We start from the raw sequence: 17,884 nt of genomic DNA on the forward strand, positions 1-17,884 counted from the left end.
ATGTCTCTCTGGGGAGTCCTAAAGAAGACACCCGTAAACAACACACAGAAAAACATCGTTTCAGTAAAAAACGAAATTCATTTCCAACGTAGGCGGCTTCTTGCCTGCCTGGATGCTTACAGAGGGGATGATGCCAAATGCAGTTCAGGGAAAGCGACCCCACAAGGGGGTAAGAGCAATCTGGTCCTAGCACGTCAGTGTCAGATACACGGTCAAATATTAGTAAAAATCGGAGAAATGGATGGAATGCCTCTCTTTTTGGCACTGCTCTCCAAATATTATTTCTGGAGACAAAAATCTATGGTAAGCGTAGGGGCAGCTGAGAAGGACGAGGGAGGCAGCTATCAACAGAGTGGAGTGGGTGGGTGGAGCTCACGGCTGGTGTGCGATCCTGGCGGTGGGTTCCGCTGTTGTTTGCTGGAGGTGCTGGAGAGGGTGGCAGCTGGGAGTTGGGGGGTGGGGGAAACCCGAAAGATTTTTCTTTACTATGCATTTCTGATTGTTTAGGAAGGTGTGTGCTTTGGTCAAAAGATTTCCTGCGGGGAGCGCCTGAGTGGCTCAGTGGGTTAAAGCCTCTGCCTTGAGCTCAGGTCATGATCTCAGGGTCCTGGGATCGAGACCCGCATCCGGCTCTCTGGTCAGCGGGGAGCCTGCTTCCTCCTCTCTCTCTGCCTGTTTCTCTGCCTACTTGTGATCTCTCACCCTCTGTCAAATAAATAAATAAAATCTTAAAAAAAAAAATTTCCTGCCAGTTTTGACGTTGGTGAGATCTTTTTCTAGTGTGATTCTTTGATGGAATGTTATGTTAGTTTCAGGTGTACAACGCAGTGATTGGACAGTTGCCGCCGGTCCTATTACAACACTGCTAAGTCCGCTCCCTATGCTGTGTTTTTCATCCCCAAGACTTACTCTTTTTTTTTTTTTTTTTTTTTTTTTTTTTTTTTTTTTTATTTTTTTTTTTTTTAAAGATTTTTTTTTATTTATTTATTTGACAGAGAGAAATCACAAGTAGGCAGAGAGGCAGGCAGAGAGAGAGAGAGGAGGAAGCAGGCTCCCTGCTGAGCAGAGAGCCCGATGCGGGACTCGATCCCAGGACCCTGAGATCATGACCTGAGCCGAAGGCAGCGGCCTAACCACTGAGCCACCCAGGCGCCCCTTTTTTTTTTTTTTTTTTTTTTTTAAAGATTTTATTTATTTGTTTGACAGAGAAAGCACAAGCAGGGGGAGCAGCAGACAGAGAGGGAGAAGCAGGCTCCTCACTGAGCAGGGAGCCCTACGTGGGGCTCGATTCCAGCACGCTAAGATCATTACCTGAACCAAAGGCAAACGCTTTAGCCTGAACCACCCAAGTGTCCCCACTCCTCTGCTTTTTAGACAGATTTTATCCTTTCTTTGTTTGAGAGAGAGAGACCACATGTTTGCAAGTAGGGGCAGGGTGGGGGAGGGGCAGAGGGAGGGAGAGAGAAGAGCAAGCAGGCTCCCTGCTGACCAAGGGCTGGATCCCTGAGATCACCACCTGAGCTGAACTCGGGAATCAGACACTGAGCCAGCTGAGCCACCCAGGAGCTGTACCCACTCCACCATGGGTGGACACTCAGAGGCTTCCCTATCTTGGCTGTTGTAAATAATGCCACAAGACACGTAGGGGTGTGTTTAGCTCTTTAGTATTTTCATTTTCTTTCATAAACCCCCAGAAGTGCAATTACTGGGTCATACGGTCTTCCTATTTTTAATTTCTGGTGGGCTCCATACTGTTTCTGCAGTGGCTGGACCCTCTCCCATCTGGTCTTTAATGAGATGTCAGCCTTGACAACTGTCCTACATTCAGGACGTCTGCAGGCTTGTCCTCCCGTAACAGGACTCCTCTGATGGCAGTAAGGGAAGAGCTATGATTAGGGCTTTTCACAGTTACGACATTTATAAGGTGTCTCTCCAGAGTGAGCATGCGAACATAGAATAAATTCAGTACTCTACGTGAAGGTGGTTTCCCATGTGATGCTTTCAGAAGGTTTTCCCCCCGGTAAATTCCCTAATGTTCAAATGGGATTTTGTAAACATGGAGGGATGTCCTACATTCATGGTATTCAGGGCTTTCCCCTGGTTTGTGAAGGAGCAGGAGGCTGGCTGAGGACAAAGCAAAAGCTGGCGCCTTGCACCCCCCCCTTCACCCGCTCCCCTCCATATGTGTAGCATTCCTCAGGCACCCCTGACTGCCATAAAATGATAAATAGTTAACTTGCAGAGATCAGAGTCCTGCAAGGTAGGAGTCTCCCTTGGTTTGCAGATGTCCTTGAGATTTACAACAAAGAAGTTACCTTACCAATAGCCCTAATGTCACCCTCCCCTCCATGAAAAACCGAAGGAGGCGGAGGTAGAAGGAAAAGTAAATAAAGTTAAATTTCTTCTAAACCTAAATCTCATTAACAAGGATGCTTGATAGCAGGAATGTAACATTCCACCAGGAGACTCCCAATTGTCTTTACTTGATAGTAACCAAGCCTTCAATATCCTGATAGTGCTTTTTTCGCATGCGTGGGCTAACCGGCCAGTTCTGCTTCTGTAAGATTGCTTTGTCTGCTTTCGCGCGGGGTCCCCTGACCCAATTGACTGACGCCAAGTATGCCTGTTCAAACTGTCAACCAATCAGCTCAGCCCCACCCGAAACTTGTTTGTATCTGTCTATAAAAACCCTGCACCAACCCAGCTCTGGACCTCTCCGCGTTATGGGCAAGGAGCGGCGCAGAGGTCCAGGTTCGAACCTGCAATAAACGACCCTTGCTGATTGGCTTTGACTCACGTCTCTGGTGGTCTTTTAAGGCGGGGGTAATACTCGATTGGCATTTCAGTTTGGATTCTCTGATGGAAAGTAAGAGATTATCTTTTTTTTTCTTTTAAATTAACATATAAGGCATTATTTGTTTCAGGGGTACCGGTCTGTGATTCGTCAGTCTTACAGAATTCATAGTGCTCACCACAGCACATACCCTCCCTGATGTCCGTCACTCGGTGACCTCATCCCTCCCTCCCCCCAACCCCAGCAACCCTCAGTTTGTTTCCTGAGATTAAGAGTCTCTTACGGTTTGTCTCCCTCTCTGGTTTTGTCTTGTTTCATTTTTATCCCTTCCTTCCCCTATGATCCTCTGTGTTGTTTCTCGAATTCCTCATATGAGTGAGGTCATATGATAATTGTCTTTCTCTGATTGACTTATTTTGCTTAGCAAATATACCCTCTAGTTCCATCCACGTCGTTCCAAGATTTTTTTGAAGGCTGCATAATATTCCATTGTAGATATACACACCACACTTTCTTTGTCCATTCAAGAGATGATCTTGTAGAACTCCTTCATATTTAGCACAAAGATAGCCTCTCTCCATATAAATTCTCTGTGTAAGGGACAACTTAGGGCTAGGGCTGAGGCATTCCCTCATTTCTTTCTTTCTTTCTTTTTTAAAGATTTTATTCATTTGCGAGAGAGCAGGGGGAGGGCCAGAGGGAGAAGGAGAGAGAGAATCCCAAGCAGATTCCCCACTGAGCACCGAGCCTGACCGAGAGATCACAGCCTGAGCCGACATCAAGAGTCAACTGAACTGACCGAGCCAGCCAGGTACCCCCATTCCCACAATTCTTACACTTGTTTTAGGATCATACATCCCAGTAAGATTTGTCTGATAACGCATGAGAAATGAACTTTGGCTGAAAGCATTTTCTTATCCTTTATATTCAGAAGGATCCTTGCTTGTTTGAATCTTGTGACGTTGAATAAGGTGTGTATTTTGCTTGAAAGATTTATGCATATTTTGCACTGAAAAGATTTTTCTGCAGAGCAGATTTTCTGATGTTGAATAAAATACGAAGACAAGTATTTTCCACATTCATTACAATCGTAGGATTTGGTAATTTGCTAGAACAGCTCACGGAAACTCAGGGAAACCTTTCCTGATGTTTACTGGTTTATTTTATTTTATTTTTTATTTTTTAAGATTTTATTTATTCGACAGGCAGCGATCACAAGTAGGTAGAGAGGCAGGCAGAGAGAGAGGGGAAAGCAGGTTCCCCGCCAAGCAGAGAACCCGATGCGTGCTTGATCCCAGGACCCTGAGGTCATGACCTGAGCCAAAGGCAGAGGCTTTAACCCAATGAGCCACCCAGGTGCCCCCATTTACTGGTTTATTATGACGAACGCAACTCAGGAGCAACCAAATGGAAGACATCGATGCATGGGGCAACATATGGAGATAGGGCGCAGAGCTTCCGTGCCCTCTCTGGGCATGCCGTCCTCCCAGCAACTCAGTGTTGGAGATCTCTGAACCCCTGTTGTGCAGGGTTTTTACGGAGGCCTCACAGACTGACTGAGTCATCAGCCATTGGTGATTAAGTCAACTCCCTGTGCCCGGTGCCCTTCTCCTCGCCAGAAGTCTGGGGGTAAAGCTGAACATTCTAACCCTCTCATCACATGATTGGTTCTTCAGGCCACCAGCAGCCTCCTTAGGGGCTTTCCAAAAATCACCTCATTAACATAAACCCTGGGTTATTATGAATAATGAAAGACCCTCTTTTCACCTTTATAACTCATAGAGTGCAAATATTGTAACAGAGGATGTGACTATGGCTCTTAACTCTTAGGAAATTACAAGGATTTTAGGAGCTCTGGCCAGGAGCTGGGAATGAAGCCCAGATATTTCTAATTATCTCCCAATATATCACAGACACCATTTGTATTCAACTTCATATTGTTGCCTCTGGCCAAGAGGCCAGCCAGAGCAATGACACTGTGGACAGACCTGTCACCAGGGCGCTGAGGACAGGAGAGGGAACGCCACCATAAGAAGTGTACAGATGCTCCATTCTGGGGCCGGACCTGTCCAGGGGAAGTGGTAGGCACAAACCTTGGAAATGAGGCTAAATCCAGTTTCCAGATCAACAATCAAATTAACCGTATTCCCTGTTCTCTTTTACAATTTGCCAGCAGCCGTCCTTTGAGCCGTCAACTCTCACCCCCTCGGTGTCAGAGACTTGAACATAGCCACTCCTTTTCAACGCTGCTGGTTTTTATGGCTTTGACTTTTTTTTTTTTTTAAGATTTTATTTATTTATTTGACAGAGATCACAAGTAGGCAGAGAGGCAGGCAGAGAGAGAGAGGAGGAAGCAGACTCCCCACTGAGCAGAGAGCCCGACAAGGGGCTTGATCCCAGGGCCCTGGGATCGTGACCTGAGCTGAAGGCAGAGGCTTTAATCCACTGAGCCACCCATGTGCCCTGGATTTGACTTTTTAAAGTTATCAGAGACATTTTCCCAGAATGTCCTATACTTGGTAAAAAAATTTTACAGACTTACAGCTACGCTTTCTTAGGTGAGGAATGATTGGTTAAAAGTGTTTCCAGACTGGGGCGCTTGGGTAGCTCGGTAGGTTAAGTGTCAGACTCTTGGTTTGAGCTCAGGTCATAATTTCAGGATCATAAGATCGAGCCCCACATAGGGCTCCACGCTCTAAAAAAAAAAAAAAAAAAAGGCAACATTTTAAAATGTTGGGGAGGAGTGCCTGGATGGATTAGTTGGTTAAAGGTCAGACTCTTGGTTTCGGCTCAGGTCATGATGTCAGGGACCTGATGATGAAGTTCTAGAACCTAGGTGAGGTTCGGTGGGCTGAGGTCCGGAGCCGATGACCAAGAAAGAATTCTTGAGACATCTTTGGTGCAAAATGGCGGTTTATTAAAGCACGGGGACAGAAACCGTGGGCAGGAAGAGCTGCTGCCCGGGGTTGTGAGAGATGGCAGGTTATGTACACCCTACAGGAGGCCTTGGGGCTTGATCAATGTAGTCTTTTGGCAAGCCATTCACATTTCTGCTATCAAGCGTCTTTGTTAGTGAGATTTGGGTTTAGAAGAAATTTAACTTTATTTAGGGCTTGAGGAACTGAGTTATTTGCCTCTGGAAATTGTGCTATTGATAAGGTAACTTCTTTGTAGATCTCTAGGACATTTGTAAACCAAGGGAGACTGTCTTGCAGGATTGTGATCTCTGCAAGTTAACTATTTGTTTCTGGTTTATGGCAGTCAGGGGTGCCTAAGGAATGTCACACACATTACCTAGGGGAGCCGGTGGAGAGGGGGTGCAAGGCGCCAGCTTTTGCTTTGTCTTCAGCCAGCCTCCTGCTCCCTCATCACTGAGACTGAGCTCTGCCTGGGGTTCTCAGTGGAGAGAATCTGCGTGAGATTCTTTCCCTCTCCCTCTCCCTTCCTCTCTGCTCCTCCACCTGCTTTTTAAGGGCACGCTCTCTCATAAATAAATAAATAAAATCTTAAAAATGCTGGGGGGTGAGGCACCTGGCTGGTGACTAGAGCCTGTGACTCTTAGGGCTCAAGCCCCATGTTGGGTGTAGAGATGACTTAAAGATTTTTTTTTTTTTTAAATATTGTGGGGAAGAAGAGGGTAGGTTTTCTCCCTCAGAGGAGAACAGTGAAAGCTGTGGGAGCTGAACGGGAGTGAGAAGTTGTGAGATGGGGGAGGATACTGAATTCTTGTTTCACTGAAAGGAGCTTTAAAAGTTAATGATTTGGGGGGCGCCTGTGTGGCTCAGTTGTTAAGTGTCTGCCTTAGGCTTGGGTCATGATCCCAGGGCTCTGGGATCAAGTCCCGCTTCAGGCTCTCTGCTCGGTGGGGAGCCTGCTTCCTCCTCACTCTCTGCCTACTTGTGATCTCTCTATGTCAAATAAATAAATGGGATCTTTAAAAAAAAGTTAATGATTCTGTACTTTTTAAAAGAAGGTTGTATTTATTTGACAGATCACAGATAGGCAGAAAGGTAGGCAGAGAAAGGAAGAAGCAGGCTCCCCACTGAGCAGAGGACGCCCCCAGCCATGCGGAACTCAGGACCCTGAGATCATGACCTGAGCCAAAGGCAGAGGCTTTAACCCACTGAGCCACCCAGGAACCCCTGATTTTGTACTTTTTGTAAAGCTTTTTCCGGCGAGATAAACACAACACCAGGCAAAGTGGGTGCAAGGCAAGATTTATTAAAAACGCTCTCCGGGGACGCCTGGGTGGCTCAGTTGGTTAAGCAGCTGCCTTCGGCTCAGGTCATGATCCCAGCATCCTGGGATCGAGTCCCACATCGGGCTCCTTGCTCGGCAGGGAGCCTGCTTCTCCCTCTGCCTCTGCCTGCCATTCTGTCTGCCTGTGTTCACGCGCGCTCTCTCTCTCTGACAAATAAATTAAAAAAAAAAAATCTTAAAAAAAAAATAATAAAATAAATAAAAACGCTCTCCGGTGAAGTTTCAGGGCTCAGGAGAAGGGGAGCCAGGAAAGTTGCGCCGGGAGGAGGTGAGCACCCTCGGGCAAGGTTCTGTGACTCCGGAAAGCAGAGTGGCGGAAGTTGCGCGGAAGGCAGGGAGGAGGGGGCTTTTAAGGGGTCTGGAGGGGAGAGCTCAGGGGTCTTTTGGCAAGTTTCCCTTATTTGGATATTTCGCCTGCTGGTCGGGGACCCATTGGTCCACGGGAGCCCAGGGCGGGAGGGTCTCAGATTCCTGCTTGGGCCTTTGTTCTCCTGTCTGAGCTCAGGTCTTGTGGCGGGAACTTTCGCCATCTTAAGTAGCCCTTCCTGCCAGCCCAACACTTTTGATAACAGAATAATTTATATGTGTTTGTTCAAAGTTTTTGTTTTTATAAAAGAAATACATTTCTATGGAAAAATCGAACAGCTTACAAGTATTTAAATGAAACTGCAAATTATGCAATTGTAGGAGTAATATAATCATTTTTTTTTTTTAAAGATTTTATTTATTTGACAGACAGAGATCACAAGTAGGCAGAGAGGCAGGCAGAGAGAGAGGAGGAAGCAGACTCCCCGCAGAGCAGAGAGCCCGATGCGGGACTCAATCCCAGGCCCCTGAGATCATGACCTGAGCCAAAGGCAGCGGCTTAACCCACTGAGCCACCCAGGTGCCCCTATAATCATATTCTTAAATTGCCTATATTATTAGTGATTTTTTTATCTGCTTATTTTACTAGCTCCTTAGAGGCATATGTTATGACACATTATGATTGAGAATTTGTTTCTCTTTTGAGTTTTAAGTTTTTGCTTTATGTATCTTGAGGTTATGTTAACCTCATTTCAAATTCCAAATTCCAAATTTTTGTATCTTTCTGGTAAATTAACCCTTATATCAGTAAGAAGTGTCACTCATCATTCCTAGTAGTACTTCCTGCCTTAAAATCTTTTTTGTTTGATATTAATACAGTGACATCAACTTTCTTTTGATTAGTGTTTGCATGGTATATCTTTTTCTGTACTTTTATTTTCTACGTTTTTGTGTCTGTATTTTTAATTTTATTTAATTCATTTTTTATGAAGTGAACTCTGCCCAGTGTGGGGCTCGAACTCAAGACCCCCTCATGCTCTACCAACTGAGCCAGCTAGGCACCCCTGTGTCCTTATTTTAGAAGTGTTCTCTTGAAAATGGAATAATTAAAAAAAAATTCCAACCTGATAATCTTTGACTTTGACTTGAAGTATTTATTCTGTTTATACATATATATATATATATATATATATATATATATATATTTTAAAGATTTTATTTATTTATTTGACAGACAGAGATCACAAGCAGGCAGAGAGGCAGGCAGAGAGAGAGAGAGGAAGGGAAGCAGGCTCCCCGCTGAGCAGAGAGCCCGATGAAGGGCTCCATCCCAGAACCCTGGGATCACGACCTGAGCCGAAGGCAGAGGCTTTAACCCACTGAGCCACCCAGGTGCCCCATTCCATTTATATATTGATGTAATTATATATATGTATGGGTTTCAATCTACCTTCTTGCTATTTGTTTTCTACTTATCTCACCAGATTTGTTTCTTTTTCTCTCACTGCTTGCCCCCTTTTAGAAACAAACCAAATGTCTATCATTAAATGACTAGTTAAATGCATTATAGTACCTCCAAACGATGGAGTATATGGAAATGTAGAAAGAAGGAAGAACTACCTCTCTGATCACGAGTTGGACACTTAACCGAATGAGGCACCCAGGTGCCCCAGGATATATTTTTATGTGGAAGAAGTGGTAAGACATGTATATATAGTATGTTACAGTTTGTTGGGAAAAGGGTGGGGGGAATATAAATATATATGCACACATTTCCTTATATTAAAAAATGGAAGAGTAAATAAAAAACTTTTTAAATGGTTGGCTTTTTGGGAGGAGCTGACATGACACTCCCTAGTACCCAGATTGTGCTCTCTAAATACCAGCTCCCACTAAAAGGAAGCAGGGCTTCTTGAGAAATGGTTAAATCCAGGTTTGGAACAGGAAGTGTGCAAGATGAACCTGGTATAATTTCAGAAAACAAACAAGTATCAAAGGTAACCAGTTATGTTAATGTGTTCAGGAATCCAGCTATAAAGACTTTATGGGGACAGCCTATAAAGGTCCAAGGTGGGACAATTTGAACATCAATGACCACACTCACTGTAATAAATTTGAAACACATTAAATAGTTTAAATGCATGAACTCAGTGACACTTAGCAAGCAAACAACTAAATAATCAAAAACCTCATTGGTCTCTTTGGGGGTATCCTAGGGAATGTTCATCCCCCAAAGCAGCCCAATAGTTGATGGAAAGTTTCCTTTTATAGGGATAATCCAATGTATACATGAAGAAATGACAGATTATGGAATATTACTGTTGTGCAACTCCTAATGAATTAATGGATCTGGGTAATGATGACTGATGAAGTCCCAGAACCTAAGTCAGGTTCGGTGGGGTGAGGTTCGGAGCTGACGACTAAAGAAAGAATTCTTAAGACATCTTTGGTGCAAAATGGTGGTTTATTAAAGCACGGGGACAGGACCCATGGGCAGGAAGAGCTGCTGCCCCGGGTTGTGAGGAGTGGCTGGTTATATACACAGGAGTTGGGTAGGTGAGGACAAAGGGGTGTTCAGAAGGGCTATCGGGGCAAAGAATACTATCAGGATATTGAAGGTCTGGTTACTATCAAGTAAAGACAATTGGGAGTCTCCTGGTGGAATGTTACATTCCTGCTATCAAGCATCCTTGTTAATGAGATTTAGGTTTAGAAGAAATTTAACTTTATTTACTTTTCCTTCTACCTCCGCCTTCTTCGTTTTTTTTATGGAGGGGAGGGTGACATTAGGGCTTGAGGAACTGAGTTCTGTGTCTTTGGAAATTGGGCTATTGAGAAGGTAACTTCTTTGTTTGTAAATCTCAAGGACATTTGCAAACCAAGGGAGACTCCTGCCTTGCTGGACTGTGATCTCTGCAAGTTAACTATTTATCTTTTATGGCAGTCAGAGGTGCCTGAGGAATGCTACACATATGGAGGGGAGCAGGTGAAGGGGGGGTGCAAGGCGCCAGCTTTTGCTTTGTCCTCAGCCAGCCTCCTGCTCCCTCATCAATGACCAATGGGTGCTTACATCAGAAGAAGAAAAATCCAGACATCTGTGCTTTCTGACAGAACACAAATCCTCTGTGAAGTATTTTTGTGGAAAAAAAAAAATTGAACTTGAATGGTATCAAGCCTCCTGTTAGCATTTTTTTTTGGAAATACATGAAAGCAGAACATTAAAATATCTACCCAGTTAACAAGCAAAATCAGGATTGTAGGCAACTTTACAGGACAAAAGAGCCGGTTTCTCGGAGAAATATATTGAAAGAAATAGAAGAGAAACGTCAGGGGGATTTATAGATTGAAAAAGCGACTTAACCGACATACCAATTAAGTTCAAAGTGTCGAACTTACTTGGGTCCTGACTCAAACTGTGAAAAACCAAAGGAATTTACATCAGAGGGGAAAATCTCAACAATTCACTTGATAATATTAGGACTTCCTATTTATTCATAGTAGGCTCTAGGACCAAGGTGGGGCTTGGACTTAGGGCCAGATCAAGAGTCCTATTCTCTACCTGTGAGCCCCAGGACTTACTTTTTTTTTTTTTCTTTAAAGATTTTGATGAAGTCCCAGAACCTAAGTCAGGGTCGGTGGGGTGAGGAGGTTCGGAGCCGACGACTAAAGAAAGAATTCTTAAGACGTCGTTGGTGCAAAATGGTGGTTTATTAAAGCACGGGGACAGGACCCGTGGGCAGGAAGAGCTGCTGCCCCGGGTTGTGGGGGTCGGCATGTTATATACCCCACGGTTGGGGGGAGGTGGTGAAGGGATGGGGGATTTCGACAGAGTTCTCACATGTTAGGGAGGGCCTACAAGGTGCTGGGGTGGGGGGGAGTCTTTGCCCTTATGGCTTGATCAATGTCTTTAGGTCAGGCACTAACATCAAGATAGTTGGGAGATTCTTGGTGGGGCATTATGATCTGGCTACCATTTACATTCCCTTCTACCTCAGCCTCCTCCAGTTTATGGTGGGAGGGAGACATTAGGGCTTCAGGAACCAAGAGTTATTTGCCTCTGGAAATTTGTGCTATTGATATTTGCCTCTGGAAATTTGTGCTATTGATAAGGTAACCTCCCTGTTTAGGTCTCTAGGACATCTGTAGAGCAAGGGAGATTCCTGTTCTTCAGGATTGTGATCCCAGCAAGTTAACTATTTATCGTTTTATGGCAGTGAGGGGTGCCTGAGGAATGCTACACATATGGAGGGGAGCGGGTGAAGAGGGGGTGCAAGGCGTCAGCTTTTGCTTTGTCCTCAGCCAGCCTCCTGCTCCCTCATCAATTTTATTTATTTATTTGAAAGAGATCACAAGTAGGCAGAGAGAGAGAGAGAGAGAGAGAGAGAGAGGAGGAAGCAGGCTCCCCACCAAGCGGAGAGCCTTTAGTGGGACTCGATCCCAGGACCCTGGGATCATGACCTGAGCCGAAGGCAGAGGCTTAACCCACTGAGCCACCCAGGCGCCCAGGACTTATTTCTTTTTTAAGGCAATACAGATCCGTCGCTGTGTTTAAAAAAGAGCCCTCTTTAGAAATGCAAAGTGAAGTGTTCATAGATCGATAATATGATGCTGAAATGTGCTTCCGCGTGACGGGGGTGACTGTGTCGGCGGTGGACTTGTGCAGCCTATAGATCGGAAGGGATAGGGTGACAGTGGAAGCTGGTGGACAAGAACGAGGGTTCACGGGGAGACCAGTGAGAGGGCAGCGGCATTCTTGGAGGGAGATGATGGTAGCTGCTATAACGGCAGCCAACGCAGATACTTGAAAAAACCGCGCCAACAAGTTCCTCTGTCCCTGAAAGCTCAGCTTCCTAAAGCAGCTCACTTGGAGGCGGTCTGGTGGTCTGGTGGTGCCCTTGAAGGGGCTGGCGGATACCTTCCCAGCACGCAGCTCGCAACCTCGGCTCCCGCTGCCGCTTCTCCTCCTCTCCAGGAGAGGGCGCTCAGGTGCGCTCAGATAGGCTGGAGCGGAGCCACTAGGACGGGGAGGTGCGCATGCGCCGCGGAGGCTGCGGACCACACTTCCCAGGAACGCTGGCGTGTCTAGCCCCGCCCAGTGCCCCAGAGTCCCTTTGAAGCCGGGCGGCGGGCTTGTTCTTGGATCCTCTCTGGGCTCCCGAGGCTTAGCTCAGGGAAGAGCATCGCTTGCGCCGAAGGCCGTTTGGAACGAGTTTTAGGTCTGACCCCCTCCCGGAAGAGGGGAGCTTGGTCCTTTGACAATCACTTCTCCCTCGGACGGCGGGCCGTCCCCGGGGGCGGGCGAGGAGGACCCACCCAGCCGCACCGGGTGGACTTGCAGCCCCTTGAGGCCCGTTGAGGAAGCTGGACGCCGGGGAGGAATACGGAGTTTCAAAGAGGACTCACTTCCGAGAAGCGACGCTCCCCGCGGTCTTGTTTGAGTGCTCGAGCGCGGTTCGAGGAGAGGAATGCCCGAGCTCCGCGGTGGTTGGGAACCAAGCGCGAGCTTGAACCCACGTTCCCGTAAACAAGACTGGAGAAGGGGTACACGAATACTGGCGACTCCGGAAAGGGAAGACCCCCCAACCCCCGTCTTGGACCCGCATAGGTAACCCTCTGCGGGGTGCCTGCACGGATTTAGGACGGCGGGGCACAGGCGCAGCGGCGCGGCGTGGCCGGCAGAGGGCACCATTGCTCGCCCAGCGCTCTCCGCTGGCCGCTTGCTTCTTCCCAGCTAGGGTGCTGCCCTAGTTCCTAACCCGGACTCCTGGCGTTGTGCCTCCGTTGCCCTCTCCTTTCACGCTTCGGAGCGCTAACTGACCGTTGCTTCCCGACACTCACTCCCCTCCCACACGCCCAGTGAACGCTGCTCCTTTTATTACTTTGCCTGGTGTTGGGCTTAGCCAGTGGACCGAACCCCCTGCCCCACTGTGTAGGTACATCTTTGGCTAGCTCGTTCTCTAAAGGGGCGGTAAATATTTTAGGCTTTGCGGTGTCTGTAACTTTGCGGTTGTAGAAAGCAAGCCGCCAAAGGGAGTACTTAAGTGAATATGGTTGTGTTCTAATAAAACATTAACGCTGAAATTTGAATTTCGTGTATTAGAAAATATTCTTATTTTCCCCAGCCATTTAAATATATTGTACTCCAATGAGTGAGAATAGTGTCCCAGGTGTAGTTTTTTTGTTTTTTTAGATTTTATTTGTCAGAGATGGAGAGAGAGCGAGCGAGCACAGGCAGACAGAGAGGCAGGCAGAGGCAGAGGGAGAAGCAGGCTCCCTGCGGAGCAAGGATCATGACCCGCTGGGATCATGACCCGAGCCGAAGGCAGCCGCTTAACCAACTGAGCCACCTAGGCGTCCCCCAGGTGTAGTTTTTAATCCGTGTGAGATGATTAGTTTTCAACTCTGGGTATAGACCTGATTTGGAATGACCCAAGATTTTTTGTTTTCAGGGAAAGATCTACTCTGTAAGCTTGGGACAGGCAACTTCATTTGGGTTTTCTGTCTTCTCTACATAGAAGCCGTAAAAGCCCCCATATTCTTGGGAGATTTCCAGTCTGCTACACTGGAAAGGACAATATTGGGAGAAGCGGTAGGCCAGGGGCTCTGAGCATCCCTACATATTCCTGCTGGGTACGCAGAGACTGCGAGGTCTTAGTTGTTATTTACTGGGCCATTTCTTAGCCCAAACATGTAAGGTGGCGGGTGGTGGGGCGAGACAAAGAGTGCGTTTGCTTACAATTAACCAGAAAAGTAGAGATTCCCCCAGGCTCAGTGTTGGTGCTGGAATTCATCAAGGCCCACCTGGGGTCACCCTCTTGCAACTTGGGGTGGCGGTGCGAGTCGAGTGAAATCTGGCTGCTTCTGCCATGAGTGATGACGCTGTCTGTAACCGGGGACTCTCCTATCTTCCCCATCTATAACATGACGAGAGCGTAGCTTATCATCTTGTAAAAACCCCAGACCCTTGACAGCTCTGGACAAGCAAAACATGTTTTTCTTTCTGAGAACAGAATCTTGATTATTGTGCAAAAGTTCCTGCAGGGTTGCCCTAATCAAACTGTGTGCCAGGTGCTGTGTTTGGTAGAGGAGATACACAAGTGAGTACAATATAGTGTCTCCCTTCTTAGGAGCATGTTCTTTAGTAGGAAAGATGGTCGGTCACTCTTCTGAAAGTCTTTAATGTTTATTTATTTTTTAAAGCAACCTCTTTCCCCAACATGGGGTTCAAACTCAACTCTGCGATCGAGAGCTGCCTGCTCTACCAGCTGAGCCAGCCTTGTGCCCCTGTTCGTCCAAATCCAGATCCTTAGTGAGTCCTAGAGACTCACCTTCAAAATAGATCGTGTTGGGTCACTTCTCACCACCTCTGCTGCCACAACCACCGTTTGTCCTCTGAATCTCTGTGATAGCTTCCCGCTTCCGCCCTTGCTGCACTTGGGAACGCTGGAGTCACCTGGGGCACTGAAACACTGACGGCCAGTCTCCATCCCACGTAAAGAAATCGATATCCCTTGAGGTGGTAATTTTAAAAGCTCCCAGCTCATTCCAGTTGCAGCTAAGAGTGAGACCCACTGCTGGTTGACAGTGAGAGGATACTGTAGGGTTTCAAGCAAATGGCGACAATCAAACGCTCTACTTTACCTGTAGTGCCGTGTGGTGGCCTTAAATGTTTTCACGTGACGTCAGGAAGTGTGGAAGATGCATTGAGAGGGGTGAGATTGGGGCAGGGTGAACACTTACCTGGTTATGAAATAATCTGAGTAAGAGCGGATTAAAGGCCTGAAATGAGGTCGGGGCGGTGCGGATCTAGAAGAGATGGAACATTTCTAGAATATATGAAAAGTAAAACCAGTTGGACTGTAACTACAGGTGAAGACCAGAGTGGCCTCCAGCCTCCCTGCCAAAGTCACTGTGAGTTGAAAAAAGGGCTTGGGGGTCAAAGTTCTGTTTTACATTAAAGCCCTGAAGGTACTTTTGAGATAGATGATAGCATTGAGTATATGGCTCTGAAAACTGGGAAAGATATGGGTGGGAGACCACAGCTGAAATGGGGGTAGACGCAGGTGCATTCTTTGTTGGGCTGTTCTCATCTCAAAATTTGAATGTAATAAGCTATATAGGAAGGGAGACAAAACAAATTTTCAGTGCTCTAATCTCATCAAAATATGTAATTTTATAAAGTCATAAAGTACATACTGTTTTGTGCTCTGAATTTCCATTAGCGTTGATCTTACAGGAAGAATTCCACTAAGTGCTGGAGCCATGGTTCCAACCCTTACTCTGTCGCTGGAGGACTCCAGGACCTCAGGCAAGACACATTGACCTCATGGGCATCACTTCCCCGCCCACAAAGAGGGCTGGGGACTCAGTGCTGCTTGCAAGCTCACACACACGTTTATACGTATCACTAGAGTGCACATGCTTGCCATTTTTAATGCCTCTAGTGCTCTAAGGGCCTAATAATTGTAGTGAAATATAGCCATGGAGAGAACAGAAATAGAGGACTAAGTACATCTGCAGGCACATGCAGGTGAATTGATACTAGAAGATACGGTTGAAGGATGAAACCTAACACTCTTCAAGCTCGGAAGACCAAGTTTCCCAAGAAAAACTAGCACTTAGGTTTGCCTGAAACAGACCCTCAGGATTCAAATTTACATCAGAAACCTGCTTTAAAGAATGTGATGGGAAAGATGGGATTAGCTTATAAATATGTAAATTACCAAGGCATGAAAGAGTTACAACATATTAGGTATCCTGTATTAAGTTGCTGTCCTAACTGCTCTCTGATGAACCCACCCGCCAGATGAACTGAAAAGCTCCCTTACAATCTGCCGGCTTTGGCACAGGACCTCCTGTAGTTACACCTCCCTTCTGGTATACATTAACACTTCCGTCCTCCCCAGTTTAGCTCTATGCTTACCAAGGCTTAAGATGTGCTCCCCAGTTTGTCCCAGTACGTAATTACATATCCCACAGAACGGTGTAACGGATGAAGCAAGTGCAAAAGGCTGCCTTTATGAGAACTTCAGTTGAGTGGTTAGAGACTCAAAGGCTACTCACGAGTGACACCTCAGCAGCAACGGGCAGGCTTTGTGCCCGGATCTTGGTTTCTAAACAGTTGCCTCTTTAACCAAAGATTCCTGGAGAAATGGCTCATTCCAGAGCTGGGGGCACTAACCCTGAGATATGGCAGAAGGAAATAAAGTCCTGAAAGACTAGACAAGAAGGACTGTCAAAGGATGTAAGAGCTACTTGAAGGGTTCCAAGTGGCCAAGTTTGGGACCACGTGAGCAACAGAAACAATGGCCATAACTGATTTTTAATACATGGATCACCTGTCATCACTGCCAATCACTTACTCTGAAAATTCTTAAGTAAAGGAAAAGAATTTATGACTTTGCCTCTAGTGCATTCCCAGTTGATGACAGAAGGCTCTGCCTTTTTGCAAATCTTAATGAAACAGCTGATTCAGGATCACTGGATACTAAACCTATCAGGTGAAAGGCTGTTGGCAAACAGGTCTTCACACTGGGAAGACAGGATGGTTACCAAGACAACCGAGCCATCAGGTTTTACCTCACCAGTAGTCAACCAAATGTTATTAAAATTTTGGATGTGAGGTGACACAAAATACATCTGTTAAACATGTTGAACCTGAAGCCAATCAGGGCTTTGGCCCTAAATGCTAGTTTGCAGAAACCACAGGGGACACAAGAACAAGAGAAACCACATACAAATCAATAGTTAAATCCTGAACTTGAGACATTCTACAGCTATATTGGGGGGAAAAAAAGGTCCTGGAGAAAGTCTGAGGTGGGAGAGAGCTTGATGGATGAAACAGATTAACAAGTAAACATAATGCGTGAAACCTGACAGCATCAACAGGGAGAATTTAAACATGGATGAAGCATTAGATATTTGAAAATTACTATTCTTTTTTTCAGGGTATGTAATGGTATGTGGTTATGTGAAAAGATGTCATTTTTATGAGAGGCATGCTGAAATATTTACGGTGAAATGTCATGTCTAACTTTACAGCTGTTCAGTAAAAGGTTAAATTTTTAAAGCTAGGCAGTAGGTAAAGACGCTTTATTAACTTTTCTGTATATTTCAACACCTTTGGAAAAAAAAGTTGTGGAAAATAAGTCTATTAAATCCAACTGGCTCAGACAACTGTAGAAGTGGGAAAAATACACAAAGATTGATGATTCGCTTCTATTCTTTTTTTTTTTTTATATATATATATATAAGGGCATCGGTTGCCTCAGTGTATCAATGGAAGACTTTAGGAATGCATTATTTACATAAAACTCACAAAGGCAGGAAATACAAATTAAAGCAAAGAAAGGAGCTAGGGACTGTGATACTCCACATGTCCATGCCAGGAGGGGAGAAAAGTGTTGTGTAAGGTGTGAAGTGGCATCATAAATAAAAATTGCATCTTAAATACAGTGGTTATTGTCTAACACAAAAGTAACTATGGCATAAGCGTAACTTGACTATGCAACCCGAAGACAGTCT

The sequence above is a fragment of the Mustela lutreola genome, chromosome 15 (assembly GCF_030435805.1).
Source record: "Mustela lutreola isolate mMusLut2 chromosome 15, mMusLut2.pri, whole genome shotgun sequence".
In the NCBI taxonomy this organism is placed as follows: Eukaryota; Metazoa; Chordata; class Mammalia; order Carnivora; family Mustelidae; genus Mustela; species Mustela lutreola.